Genomic DNA, 16,534 nt, shown 5'->3' with positions numbered 1-16,534 from the left:
AGAATGCTTGGACACTGCTAGCATAATGGACAGGCCCACACAAACGCAAAGCAGGAGATGAAGCATCACCGAATATGTTCCCAAACCAACTTCATTCCAAGCCAAATACTAGAAGATATGGTGAAGCATATCTTCCCTTTGGTCTCCACTGCAGAATTGGTTTTCCCTTTGTCGGGAGCAGCGCTGGGCTCTCCAAATCAGTATCCCACAGTTGTTTATGTTTTTAAACCCATTTTGCACAGAGAGACATTTTTTGAAATATGTATTGATAGCAATGTTGAATATTATTACAGGAAAAAAACAACTACACATAAAATAATCACACCGTGATGCCTCTGCCTTTCTAAATAGAGGGACAGTAAGTGCGTGTCTATATGTAAAACCTGAAGATAGTAAGATTAACAGTATTTTGTCTCTATCTGCCATTCTGCAATTCATCTCATGTAAACAATAATGTGGCGCACAGCGTGACGTGAAAAAAGGCACATACCTTTGACGTTGCGTGACGAACTCTGTATTCGTCGTCCACACAAAAACGCAGTTTTCGGTGATTCGAAACGCTGTTTACGTGTGGACAAAAGGCCCAAACGCATAGAAACAGCTGCATTTTCAAAATACCCGTGTAGGTGTGGACGTAGCGTAAAAGAGTTAGTAGTGTATTTTATTATTACCTGTAATTTATTGCAGATTACTTGTATTTGATCAATTGTTTACTAAATGTTTGAGGTGTGAAATAAACCGCACTGGAGTTTGAAAACAAAATATGGGTGTGTGTGGTTGGTGGACGTGGGTTTTTTTTGTTGTTTTTTTGGGGTGGGGGGCGCGAACATTTGTCTTGTGAAACAAAGGGGGGCCTAGCGAAAAAAGTTTGGAAACCACTGGGATAGACCTTCCCAAGAAGATGAATGTGATCCCGTTATATTTTGAGCATACCCTCCAGCTTTCCTTTTTTGAAGACTGGGACAACCTCCCTAGTCTGCCAAACCAGAGGCACTCCTCCAAACCCATGAAGCTCTCATGGCTCGCATGTTCTTGAGCTTATCTAAAGGCCACATGAAGTTTGAAGGTCTGTAATGATTGACTCTGCAGAAAGTTAGTGACCTCTTTGCACTTCACACTTGAGCATATGCTGTCCTTTCTCTGTGATTTTACATGGCCTACCATGTTGTAGCTACTTGATCCCAATTGCTTTCACTTTCTTATAATACTATAACAGGAAATTTCAAGACTGGACTTTGCACAGGTGGCAATCTGGAGTAGTGCCTATCACAACACTACTCCAGAATTCACTGAGCTCCTGAGAGTGACCCATTCTTTCACAAACGTTAGAAGCAGTCTGCATGCCTACGTGCTGGATTTCATACACATTTGACCATGGAAGTGATTCAAACACCTGACTTAATATGGATATGGATATGGATGGGTTACTTTTGCAATATAGCCTAAATACAAACATATGCTATAATCATAAGATGTATAATATAATAATGCATTTTATTGCTCAGTACGATACATGATGATTCCAATGTATATTTAATGAACCATTAACAAGAGTAATTGTTAAGCTTTTAATTGTATAGGGGTTCAAATGTTTGTGACAGTCAGAAGTAAAAATGTAGTCTAGAGGAGCAAACTGGCACCTCAGTGGTTCCATGTGCTGAAACTGAATTCGCTTTGTATTTTTCAATTGTACAGTTTCTCTGTTTCACTATACTGCCCAGTGCTTAAGTAAAGCAGTGTTAGAGATGAGTGAGACAGGCAAGGGAGACAGAGTGGAGAAAGATGGAGACAGAATGGGAGCACTGACGTTTTCTGATAATACAATAATTTAATTTTCTGTTCTCTATTGCAGGACAGTAATAGAGAACTGTCCTGCAATAGAGAACAGTTCTCTATTGCAGGACAGCTACTCCTTTTAGAAGCAGCTCACATCTAAAAGGAGTGAGCTGCATTGACACCAAGGGATAACTGAATCAACAGTTTTTCGACTACAAAAATATTTTTCTATAAAAGATTTGTACATAAAGATAGTCACACTGGCATGAATAGTGCAAGCCCATGAGCGGAGCAAAAAAAGATCTCATACAAGCACAGTTCAATATAAACGTTGGGCTATTCGCTCTACCTAGCGGTCAAAATGATGCCACTTCCTATGTGAAAGGACTTTAATAATTATGGAAGGGACCATCATGTATGCTAGGTTAAAACTATGAAAATCACTAAAACTGCACAGCACAGCTTTTATAGAAATTGCTGATAATGGTTTGAATTAATAATTTTTAAAAAAGCATGGTACATGAGTAAATCAACATTTTTTACAGAAATGTTTTAAATGACTGGAAACTATTGCAAGTCTTTTAGCCAGCCTTGATTTATAGTAACAGTTGAATATTGAAAGACTCGTGGTACCACATGTAGTATCCATATACTGTAGTATTGACAGTGTCAGATTGGCAACCTATCCAGGATGGATGATTGGGTAATACTGGCACAACACAAGTGTGTACTAGCATTACAATGGCTACATGTGATTACAACTAATTCTAAAAATATATTTTGTTTGTAATGTAAGTCCATCTTACATTCATACAACAAAATAAAAACATGAGGTAAACAAATATGAAAAATAAGTATGAAAGTATAAAAGCTCGTATAAAAACAAGTATAAAAGCTAAACAAGGTAAAAATAGATGGAGTCATGATGAAGGGTATGCAATACTGAGTAGGTTTTAAGATTTAAAGGCAGAGGGAGAGTTTGTAGTCTGGAGATCTGGTGGGAGTGCGTTCCAAAGTCGTGCAGAACAGCCAAAGGTTCCGAGTCCCATGATAGTCAGGCAAACAGGTAGGACAGACAGAAGGGAAGTTGAAGAAAAGTGGAGTGTATGAGTGGGGGAGTACGTAGGTAGAAGATCAGATAAATATGGAGGAGGAAAGTTATGAAGCGCCTTGAAAGGAAGAAGCAGGATCTTGAAATTGACATGAAAGTGAACTGGAAGCCAATGGAGCTGTTCAAGAACAGGTGTTATATGTTCTCTACTAATTCTGGATACAATACGAGCAGCTGTATTTTGATCCAACTTCAGTTTATAGAGAGATTTATGAGGTAGGTGACAGAGAAGAGAATTAGAGTAATTTAATGAGATGTGACAAGAGCATTGACGAGTACTGTTTGGAGTGAAGGACAAAGGCGGTAAATATTACAAAGATGAAAATATGAAGACCGACCGATATTATTTATATGTTCTGTGAAGGAAAGAGTGCTGTGCAGGATGACAGCACTCTATATACTTATTGCTTAGTATAGTTGGACAAGTTTGTTTTATTCTCTGAACCTATATCGTCCGCCAGGTAAGGTGTTTCTCTGCCTTACCTGTTAGACTGGCGTACTTTTGGCCATATTTACTGTCAGCTGTTAGTATCGGTCGTTACCCACTGGGCTGTTTTCAGACAGCCAGCTCATCACTAGATTCCCCCATTTTCACAGCCCAAATGTCTAATTGAGTCATGGTTAATACCATGACTCAATTAGACATTTGGGCAGAACATATGCATTATAATTATGCATATTTTCTGATAAACTAAGTCAAAGTGCAGAGTGCAAAGAGCAGAGCAAAGGGCTAATGAAGCAGGATAACCCAAAGCATCTGATTAGTGCACTAAAAGTTATAGTTATGGTATTCTACTATATTAAGACTAAAAATCTATTTAATTAATTTATGACAAGAAAGTAATATACATTTACTGGTAGACTTGCAAACAATGTAGGGATTTAGGCTGCAGAGCTGCTTTTCCACAATGTGCTCCATTTACCATAAAGTGCAGTGTGGTCTTTGTAATTTGTACTCCTTTGTCCCACGCACCATCAGACTGTTTAACTCCTCACTGGAGGGGAGGGGGAGGGGAAACAGGGGGACAAGGGAAGGCGGGAACAACTGAGCTGTAGTGCTTTTTTACACTGTGCAATATTTGTTTTTTTCTTATATTCGACTGTGCAATAATCACTGTGCAATATAATCACTCAAATGTGCAATCCTATTTATCCATATTGTATATTCTGTATTTATATATGTGTATGTGTGTATATATGGTGTATTTATGCTTATATCCTTACTCTCATTCCCCTTATTGTATCTGTAACATGCAACTTCTGTCAGTGCTGTGCTACTGGAAACTGAATTTCCTGGCGAACCCACCCGAGGGATTAATAAAGTTTCATCTAATCTAATCTAATCTAATATCCATGGACTACTAAAATTGAACATATTGATCATTTGTCTTTATTTAACTATAACTATGAATGACTGTGATTTTCACAATAAAATAACAAGCAGAAATAGTAAATGTGCAAAAAAAAGTAAAAATGACAAGTAAAACATTCCTGAAGTGCTATGCTGTTACAATAAGAAATACAAAAAAATCTACAACTGAACAATTGAAGTAATTCACATGTACTGTCAATCAACACCCTGTCTACAGCTTCATAATGATTTTAATTAGTTTTGTTGAGTGTGCTAGTTTGGTGGTCCTTGCTAATTGCAAATCTATTACAAGCACATCATTTGGAAGTAAAAATGACCTGTGCAGTAAAGGATTAAAGAGGGAAAGTCATTTGCACTGTTGAAGAGTGAGAGCCAATATATGCCCTTTATGGTTCACAGTTCTATTGTAATTTTACTGAAGAGTCAAGAGAGGTGACTACGACACATCAAAAATCTCAAGCTCCTCTCTTGCAGCTCTAACCCCATTCTGCACTCCCCTCAAGTTAATCCTCCTATCGAAACAGAGATAGAGGGGAGGTGGAGTAGACCAGTACAGCAGGGTTGGAAAAGAAATTGACATGTAATACAAAGATAACTGGAACCATTCCCATTAATTATTGTTCATATTTTGTGAATATGTTAATAATCTCGTGATCAAATGCCAACATTGATAAAACAAAAGCAGACACACTCAAGCACACCAAAGAGGACAGTACACTCCAAAATTTTCAGTTTTCTGTACAATACACACACACACATATATTACTGTCTGCAAATGTCTGCATGCAGTAGTTGTGCTACAGTTTAGGGGGAAGAGAAAATAATAGGCGGGTTTCTGTATTTTTAAATCATGAGTTTTAAACCTTTGTATACAATGTCTATCCTTTTTTTCTGAGTCTATCCTTTTTTTCACTAGAAATATATGCATTTATGCACAGAAAAGTTTAAAAATGAGAGAAAAAAATCATTACAATTCAGTTTGACAAAACAAGGAACTATAGGTGATCATTAAGAATGACATTGCATGTATTCTGTGTGAATATCCCACTGACTCAAGAAGAAAAAGCAGGACTTGGAGAAAAAAAAGGCTTGCTTGGATTAGAACAATTCTGGATTCCTTTAAGGAGCAATGTGCATTTTTCTCTGGCCAAGGAACAATGGGCCAGGTTTTTCACCCATGCAAGACTTTAACAGTAACTGTACAGATTACGCAAGTTTTGTACACCAGACTTAAGAACTGGTCCCTAGGAGGATCTTGTGAGAGTATGGGGTGCCCAGGACATGATGCTATGAGTGATGTGATGATAATGACAAAGTGAGATCTCAGACCTTAACCTCGGCTCAAAGACAAGTATGTTCCCAGGGCATGTTTTACTTGGTTACCTTTTGTCTCCAAGTCTCCCTTTTGTGATATCATGGAAAGGACCTCAAGACGAAGCCAGGGTGTGAAGAATTCCCATTTTGGACAACAACGGATTTCCTTATATGGTTTGGGATAGATTTCCTCAAGTAATAACAAACAACAACCACAAAAAAATAAAATTAATTTACACATAATACATCAGGGGCCACTCACATAAGAAAAGCTGATATTTTGATTGGAAACAGTTCTTACACATAATTCTTTACTCCCAGTTATTTCCTTTAGGTTACTGAAATATGTTCTAAGATGTAAGTATAGATATTATCACGACCTTAGATCATTCAGACCAAAAATGGGTCACTTGGTTCCTTTTTTTGTCATTGTAATAAATTCACATATACTTAAACACTATACCAATATACATCATCAGATGGTGGGTAGTAAATGCAGCAGATATTTTATATTCCAAACATGTAGGTAACAACTTGTCTTATTAACAGTGAAGCCTATGGGGCTTACAGGATTCCTTCACAAGTCCTTTATCACCCGTTGAGACCTACAGTGCACGGCTGCTGTGAAATAAACAAAGGTATGTACCTACCTGCTGGTAAGCCCTACTGGTAATCATCCCACTGACAGAATAAGACATCAGAGCAGTCATCTGAGAATTCAGCAGAGCTGGTGGAGGAGACAAGAGGATGATGCAAGACTTTTATAAGCTATACCATATATAAAGCATATGATTTCAAAACCAGAGTTGAAAGTGTTTAGATACGTCATTTACCCCTTAAATGGATCTATATTTGTGTAGAAAATGCATTTGTGGGTTGCGCCCATGAAAAACTTGCCAAATCTTTTTTTGTCTTTTATTGGATTGGATTATTGAAGTCTAAAGAGACATGGTAACAATTAAACAATTCATTCATTTAACAGAGGCCTCAGCAGCACAACAGCCTGGCACCACCTTCTCATTTTTGGTCACCAGTTTGGTCATGCAGTGCTGTGGGATGGTGTATTTTGCTAATACACCACCTTTATTTTTCATTAATATTTTTAATCCTCTGTTGATATTCACAGTTAACCATGTCATAGCATAGTTTTGCTACTTACTATATCGCATACTATCCCACAGTGTTTGCATGACATTGTGACATTGTATGAGCGTGGTTAAAAAACTCTTTTGAAGTACAGCGGTCCCTTTCGCGGGAATTAAGTTTTAAAAATAACCCGCAATAGGTGAAATGCTCAAAGCAGCCAGCTTTATTTTTTTACAATTATTATAGATGTTTTAAGGCTGCAAAACCCCTCACTACACACTTTATACACTTTTCTCAGACAGGCATTAACATTTTCACACTTTTCTCTCTTGTTGAAACACTCTAGAAGTTCAGACCTTCGTAGAAAAACTGTCCAGTTTTATAGGATGAAACCAAAGATCAAACCCTGTTTTCAGGTCCAGAACATGGGAATAGAGCAGCTGTGAGAGAATTTAAGATTAATGAATCAATGAAGTGGAGGAAGCAAGAAGAATGAGTTGAGTAAAGTTAGACTTATCTGACTGTTTTGTTTCGCTTAATGCCCCTTAAAATCCAGTGTGCATTATGGTCCTGAAAATACAGTAACTTCTACCTTCCTTTAGCATGTCCAGAAGTCCAACTTTTTTTGAGATGGTTAGCATCTTCCTCTGCCTTGTTTGTTGAGGAGAAAACGTACAAACATATAGTACAGCACTTCAGAGTCACACTGTTAGCGATCAAAGATTTATGTAAATTTGACAAGCTGAACGCATTCTGTACTGTACAGGAGACACAGCATGGAGGACCTTGATTGATAATGGTCTACATCCAATCAGGACGCAGAACACAATGCACTGTAAAAAAAAAAAAAAAAGAAAAGAAGAGAAAGGAAAGCATGCAAAATTGCACACAAGAAAATCAGCAAAACTGCGAAGTGGCAGTAGGTAAACCGCCTTATAGTGAGGGACCACTGTACTCATAACTTTTAAGCCAATGCTTTGAGATTTGATAGTGAAGACACCCACCTTATTTCACATTTGGATCACAGATGGCACTTTTTAGTTTTTAAGAACCCTGTTTTGGACATAATCCCTATGTGGCCTGTTCTTAAGCCATAATTACAGCAAAGCAAATTTAGCAAAAATAATTTTAGCATTTTCAGGAAGAGAACTGATGTCACTAGAGCATGATATCTGTTACTTTACCTGCAGCTTTAGGACTCATGGGAAGCAGGGTGTGTGTGTGTGTGTGTGTGTGTGTGTGTGTGTGTGTGTGTGTGTGTGTGTGTGTGTGTGTGTGTGTGTGTATGTTGGGAGAGTGACATTTACAGTGCATTGAGAAAGTATTGACAGTGCTTCGCTTGTTCCACATTTTTTCACGTTACAGCCTTATTCCAAAATTGTTTAAATTCATTTTTCATCTCCAAACTACACACAATACAAAATAATGACAAGGGGAAAAGGTTTGCTTGACATTCTTGTACATTTATTAAAAATAAAAACACAAAATATTAATATTAATGACAAAAATATATAACACTTTTCTGGTGTCTAGCTTTACTCTAGAATCATTAAATGACACATGTGTGAACATGATAAAACCCAGTTAAATGACTGCTTTAATGCATTGCTCAAAGCCACATCCAATGTGGAACTGAAACAAGAGATTTGAATTATCAATTTGCAGTTCACACATTGAATAATCATATCCTTGCTGCATACAGCTACATGTGTTACAATTAAGAGCTACCAATAGCACCAATTAGTCAACCTTTAAGTCGCCTCATCCAAAATAATTAACTTCACTGTCTGTGAGGCTGCAGTTCCAACCAGTATGCTGGAGGACATTGGTTGGAATAGGAGCATCAGTTTACAGTCCAGTTTAGGGTTGAAATTACTGGCTGGCCTATTTATATGTTTTAATTCTAAATTACTTTCTACTGTTAAATTTGACTTTTGAAAAAAGGAGTCATATAGAATATGTATCTCATTAACTTTTCACAAAAAAGAAACAGAAGGAGAATCAGTCTGTATGCATCTGTATTTCTTCATTCATTCAACATCAAAATACATTTTGGAGGAACTCCATTAAACTCCCTCTCATTAATTACCATTTTGCTGGAGTGGGTTCACTAGTTGAGTTCATTTCTACTTAAGAGGATTTTAAAGTACACTGTAATTAAAATTCACTCTGCCTCATTCTTTTTAAATGGCTGGAATGGTGCAGACAAAGTGCCCCAATGTATCTCATACACTATTTCACTATTTAGAAAAAAAAAAAAAAAAAAACAAACAAAAACAAAGTAATTATGCTGAAACACAAGCAGCATATGATATGTATGTATATATATGTGCCACAGAATATAAAAATCCTCTGTTATCTTGTATGGATTCTGTTTAGGTTCATTTTATTTCTGTCCAAACAGAATAATTACATTTAAGACAGACATGGGAAAACCCATGAATACACTAGATGCCAGCTACTAGTGTGAAATACTTTGTGTTGGTGCTCTACCTGTATAACGCGCTCAATACATTTTATTTCTTTTAAGCAGGGTCTTAGCTGTGTTTTAAATTATATTCAACAAACAAGCACAGAATCTAATTATGTTAGGGCTAGGTATTTTGAGTAGCCTGAAAATGACCTCAGAGTTTCATACAAACAGTGCTAACTGAAACAAATGACCAAATTGATTTAACAAAGTGAACTACTTTAGAAATTGCTAAATAGCAGTTGCCATAGAAACAACACCAGTTACCTCCAAGTTAATACAAAAACGATGTTTTATAATTATTTATCATTTAATAGTACATGATGATTATTGTGTCACAACTCTAAGAAAAAATAACACTGAATAATACTTCTTGCTGTTGTTTTAGTTCAATGTGTAACCACCAACACATTAGTCAAGGCCTTGAATATCTATAATATAGTAGTTTTTGTGTAAGATTTCATTTTTAATGAATAACCTGCGCTTTTTGTCAATCGTTGTACATTCAGCAATACCTAATGACAAAGTAAAAGCATTGCCATTTCCCAGAGTCCAGACTGGCTGTCATAACATTTTCTCACGACTGGCGTCCATACCCTCAGTGCCCCTATTCATGGAGCACTGCTCTAATCTTTGCTAAGGACCTTGAAGTTCTGCTGCAGTGACTGTTTCAGTCATCTCCCTGACTTTCTTGCCAAGATTGCCCAAAGGGTCAACACTGATTTCTAGCATTTAGTGAGGACAGTGTCCTCATTGGAATTTGTAAATGGCTTTACAATCACACACTGATCTACAAGGATCTGCAAAGAACTTCCTCTCCATATCTGATGCAAAACAGTGTCAGAGTAATCAGGGTTTATGCACACATTCACAAAAGTTTACTCATACAACCCAAAAAATCTGTTTGCTTTCAAAAAATTCACTATGTACAACTGAGTGGAAAAATAAAGGGAATATCAGCAAAGTCTGACATCTGTGACAGAAATCTTAGAGGTCACAGCACGGTATTTATACCAGTTTAATAAACTGAAATGTAGACACGGTAACACATATTGCATGTTGAAAGTAAATGTTTTTGTAGTGTCTGAGTGAATTTCATTTAATTTTCATTGAGAGAAGTACATAAAAAGTACAGAAGAACATGTAGAAGACCTGACTGATTCTGCTGCCATTAACTGGTGATTTTTCTTTTGTTAACAATGAATACTCACTACAGCATTTAGAAAAAAACAGATAAGGGTGCAAACAGGTATGTTAATGTGAAAGTGTGGATGGGGAAAAAGGACCAAATGAAAGGGGTAGTGCAGGCTCAACAACTGAAATGCTGAAACAGTATAATAGTTTGACTGCACATAGCAATCTTGGCACCTTTACACAAAGACCCCAATACAGTGTGTGCCTTGAGGTTAAGCGCCTCTGCAACTTCTTTTGTTCTCCTATCACGTGGCGCACAGCAAGTGCAGGCCATTGCAGCAAACAATAACAGGGAATTGGGTTCTGCCAAACACAGGAGCACAGAAGCAAGGTGAAAATAGAGATAAAGACATAAATAATACATGTATTTATATTTATTGCCCAATAATAAGGCATTAAAACATATCCTTCTTGTACTGGTGCAACAGATTAAAGATATCAATTAGGACATTCTTACAATTTTTACATTATGTTTTCCCTACTTGAATAGTAAAGAAGTCGTTACTTATGCTAATCTTTATAGTATTCCTGGGTAACTTAGCAGACAGTGAGATGTCGTCATGTCGTGTTGCATTCATCCAGTTAGATAATCTGCAGGTTATCTTTATTACCTGAAGGAGTAGAGTTCAGTACTAATGGCACCCAGAGCAATTCATTTCTCAGAGAAAGAAGAAACTCAGAGAATTTTCTTTTCCAAGCACTATTTTAGTTGGTTTGCTGTTAAGTGTTATATCTCTTGTTGGACTCTTCAGGTGCATTAATATTACTATCCCATATTTGTAAATTAGCTAACAAAGTGATTTAATGGAAGGAGCAGGCACTGAAGCTTGAGTATACTACTTTATATATACACTGTGCTTGAATTAACGGTACTATGTTCAGGACTAGCTTTCCAAGGTAGCTGGGACACAGTTTCAAATTAACCTACGTTGGGGGTAAACCTCACTGGAACAAAGTGTAGATAATCTGGAGTCAGTATGACATTAATTTTAAGTAGGAGTATTTGTATGTGATGTAGAACAGTACCACCATTATATACATTAGACTCTACTAACAAAAAGAAAGTGTATTTTGGTCTTTGAGATTGATTATTTATAATATCAGATGGTAAATTTTGACTGTCAACTTTGACACTTCATTTCTGGCAGGTCTTTCATTTTTTTCCCTTTAATTGCACATTAACATTAGATGTTGCTTTACTGCACACTGTCAAAAATCTATACAATCAAAACACAAAGGTTAAAATAGGATATCTTTTTTTTTTTAAATAGGATATCTTATCAGTGCAGTTTGCTGTATCCAGACTCCAACTATTCTGCTCCCAGGCATCTCCTGTCAGTTCAGACAGATGCACCAGTGAGGCTATTCATTGACCGGGAGCCCAGGAGAAGCTTCATTGAAATCCAACACATCAACCATGCCTGGAAGGCATTTCTTCACCTTCTCCAAGAGCTTTTCGTTTTGCTGATAGGAGAGGCACCAACATTCACCTTGAAACAATGGAAAGTACTGCAGACATCCAAATGGTGTTTCATTAAATTTACAATGGAAATAAAATTATTATAAATATTGGAATTTTAGTTCTACATTCTTGACAGATATTCAAGAACCTTCAGCAAACATAGATGCCTCGCTCATTACCATACTTCAAATATTGACTAAAAAAATAAATGTTTAAGCTATTGCCATTAATAATTAAATCAAAGTTGTAAGATAAACACCAATAATAATTTTATCTTGTCTGCATATTTTATGTAATGTAAGTTAATATGTAATCCACTGATTGTTGTAGCAGCAATTCAGAACAGCAAGTCCTGCATACATGCTTGGTTACTACTTCTTACAATGAGACATACTTAGAGATAACCAGTGTTTATTTGGCCTCAGCTCATGGCATAGGAGACATTTTGGACACATCATGTTATATTAGAAGACCATTGGGATACATTATTTGGGGAACAAGTATGATATTGGCCTGAGAGCTAAAGACCAATTAGAAATAGAACAAGACATACAAAACAGGATAAATTACAATGCTGTCAACTTTAAGTTACAGCGTGTAACTTAAAGTCACTTATAATAAACTCAAATAAACTCTCAGACAATGTGAGAATGTTCTAAAACTGGTTATCAGGGGAAAGTGGGATTTGTAGAACACTTGAGCCTAAGATTAGTTGGTATAATGTTATCTTATGACCACCTGTTCTTGTTATGTTGGTGGCTCGTTGTTAATGGTCTGTAGATGGGCGGGGTCACATGTCTAATCTGCAAACAACAAGTAAGTGTGACAACACCATGAATATAAAGGCACATTTTGGGCTTCAATGGAGGTGAGACAGAGTAAGAGATGGAGGTAGAGAACATGTCCCATGCTCCAAAAATAAACTTGAGCTGACCGTTCATAAAACATGGGCATGGACTTCAGGAGGCACAAACGGGTCCACTCCTTTCTTTTTGGAGAACAGGTGGAATCTGTCTCCACCTTTACGTTTCTGGGCACCCACATCACCGGTCTGGAGGAAGAATAACCTGAACCAGAAGCTGCTGCTGGCCTTCTACCGCTCCTTAGTGGAGAGGGTGCTCTTCTACTGCCTGGGTGTTTGATACCCAGGGGCCACTACTGAGAACAGGAAGGCTGTGCAGAGGGTAATTAACACCGCCCAAAAAATCAGGGGTCCCTCTGCCACCCATGGAGCCATCCCCAGATCCTCTTGTCTCAGGAAATCCAGGGCCATAATAGGTGACCCCTTGCACATCACCCACCTTCTGTTTGACCCATTGCCCTGTTATCAGCACCTCAAGTCAATCAAGTCCCACACCTCCAGACTAACTAACAGCTTCTTCCTCTGGGCCTTGTCAAACTGTTAATCCTCATCACTCCATGGACACCCCCATATGGACTCTATTTAGACCAAGCCCTTTTGCACTGATTCCAAGCACTTTGCTCTCCAGTGTGTGCCTATTTATTTTTGATATCCTTACTATTTTTTTTTTTTTTTTTTACTTTTGGAGCACAGAAATTTTGTTGTACATGCACAATGTACAATGACAATATAGAGCTATTCTATTCTATTCCTATGTTAACACTGAAAGGCAATGTACTATTGTTGAAACTACAGCGACAGCGATTGTCTGTTTATCCATCTATTCGCTTCCGCTTATCCTTTTCAGGGTCGCGGGGGGTGCTGGAGCCTATCCCAGCTGTCATAGGGCGAGAGGCAGGGTACACCCTGGACAGGTTGCCAGTCTGTTGCAGGGCTAACACACAGGGACAGGCAACCATTCACAGTCACAATCACTCCCGCATTCACACCTATTGGCAATTTAGATTTTTCAATTAGCCTATCCCCACAAAGTGCACGTCCTTGGACTGTGGGAGGAGTACCCGGGGAGAACCCACGCAAACACGGGAAGAACATGCAAACTTCACACAGAAAGACTCTGCTGGCCTGATGGTGGAATTGAACTCAGGACCCCCTTGCTGTGAGGCAACAGTGCTGTGTCTGTTTAATGTAGCAATTTTCTTTCTCCTTACATTTACATCTTTGTGGAATGTCACTGGCATGGCATTTTCCAGCTAAGTGATTGGCTGCTGTCTAATAACCACCATGCAACATAAATAGAAAAGTTGTGGCAGTTATAGCATTTACCAAGTAGCCACACTATAGGTAAACATATAGGAAATTTCATGTATTATTAATTTATTTATCTAAATTAATTAGTCAGTCTTGTTTCCACACCCTGGTCTTTGGCAGGGGCTCCGTGTATTTGGATAGTCTTACTGTTTAATTTATGTAATTTAAAAAAGCAGTCCCAACAGTATCCCTCAGTACTACTACTGTAGGCAACGTAAAATGCTGCATGACGGCATTGATTCCCAGGCTTTTGTTAAACCAGTTTGCTGTGACCCAGTTTTATCACTATTCAACTGTATTAACAAAAGCCTAACAAAAGATAGTGATTGTAGCATGGAAAAAAAAAAAGACAAAGGTGCTAGTGGCAATATTAATCTTCTGCTTTCCTTAGTGAACTGAACTCTGTGTATGTATTATCTTTGTCTCAACTCATTTTTTGTTACAATAACCTCTGTATTGTTCTCTTTATCTGTTTCTGTTTTATCTTACTTTTGTAAGCTCTCCAAGAGATAAACTGAATTGAACTGTGCACTTTACACAATTCACAAACAAGAACCTTACCACCAGGTCTTTATTTATGTTTGCTTTTATTGCATAATGTAGCACAATATTAAGACTAATTTTAATCAGGTTTTATAAATGTGCATTATATTATACATTTCTTCATAAAAAAATTCACAGTTCTTCGTGTATGATGAAAATGCTATATGTTTTACTCCAAATATACTTAATTAATACTTTGAGGTGCATAATCTCAATTTCCAGAATTATTTGTTTCAGAGATAGCAGTGCACATTAATCTTATTTTTTATACTTATACCAGTGAAACAAAAAGCCAATCCATGGATGCCTAATAACTATGGATGCCTATGCATATGTATCGAAAAATACAAAATTTTTAATTTATTTTATCAACTTTCCTTCTGACGATGCTGTCTGTGTTGACAGCTCAGTGGATCTGCGCTCGACAGTGTAGCCTAGGCGGAGTAGTCGAACACAGATTCACTGAGCGCAGGGCAAGCTAGCGAGACAGAAGTTAAGCTCTCGTTGCAACATGGCAAATTGAACCTCCCCCACCCTCATTCAGATGTGGCGTTTGGAATTATTTTGGTTTTCATGTGAAGCATGACCCTGAAGGTAAGCGCGTCATGGACTAAAGTAAAACAGTATGTCGGATGTGCCACGCAATGCTCAATTACATTGGTGGGAACTACTGCGTTAGCGCAGTTAGCTCGTTAACGTGTTGGCTGTCCAGCCCCACACACAGGGCGATCCGTGGTAGCTCGTTAACGGAGATTTGCTGCATTATGGCATTAACGTCATTTTAACAAGATTAACGCTGACAGCACTAGTGGGAACACAACGAATATGACTGCACATTTACTCCGACATCATCCTAGTGCAAAGACAAGTGGAAGCAGACAAAAACAACAAGCACGCATGCTACAAACTTTACCCGAGTCATTTAGACAGCCGTTAGCACATGATTCTCCTTATGGGGACCTGATATGTTTAATATGCTGCTGAGAATATAGCCCAGAAGAAGCGTATAGTATAGCTTTTATTTTGGAAAGAGACATTTCTTGGTAATAAACTCTTTTCCAAAGATGAGTGATTTCTCGATCAGATAGATTTATTTTTTTTATTACTTTTTTGTTTCAGCAACATTAAATTTAAAAACTGTACTTTTGAGTTAAAATATATATTTATAATTTTAATAAATGACAAATTAAAAAGGCATGAACATTTTTTTTTGTATCGAAAAAATATCGAACCGTGACACCAAAGTATCGAACCGAACCGTGAATTTTGTGTATCGTTGCACCCCTAGTATTGATATAAAAAAGTATGACATTAAAGTACAAATTAAATTAAATTAACTTTATTTTGAAAAGTCACTATTAGAAAAATGTGATTTTTATTTGATGTGCTTTGTGTGGGGTTTGTGTCCAAATCAGCTAATGGATTTTGTACTTTGACTTGTGTGGTTTTATATGTGGTTGCATCTATGATAGGAAGACTAGTTGGTCAGTGAGAATCATGGTGTATAAAGCTGATCAAAGCAGCTCTTTTAAGATAGCAGCATATGTGATTACAGAAAATGCATGCACAGCCAGAGGGAAAAGTCCATATATTTTTGATGCATAACATAAATATTCCCATTCTGTCCATCATTTCTCCAGTTAGAAGATAGTCCCATGTTATCATACTTTTCAAATAATTTTAATAACATCACAGAAAAACTGTAGGCTATATCACACAAGTGTTCAATAATAGCATGTTCTCTCTATGCATATTATGGCAATTTATGGCATACCTAAAACACGTTTCATAAATATAAACATTTTTATACGATCAGGTGATTATTTTCTGCTTTATTTATGGTATTTTGTTTTGACGGCATTGATTCTTCTTAGCAAAGGGGCTGTAATTTAAGAAATATTTTAAGAAATATTTTCCATAGCTTTTGTGGCTGTTATACTCACGCTTCCACAAGGCCTGAAAAAATACTCAAAAAGGGGTTTAAAATTCTAAATTCATCCTTTAGTGGTTGCCACAAATTAGTGTGTATAACT

This window comes from Neolamprologus multifasciatus, chromosome 1, assembly GCF_963576455.1.
Source record: "Neolamprologus multifasciatus chromosome 1, fNeoMul1.2, whole genome shotgun sequence".
NCBI lineage: Eukaryota > Metazoa > Chordata > Actinopteri > Cichliformes > Cichlidae > Neolamprologus > Neolamprologus multifasciatus.
The sequence above is the reverse complement of the archived record's forward strand: the minus strand, read 5'-3'. Positions refer to the sequence as shown.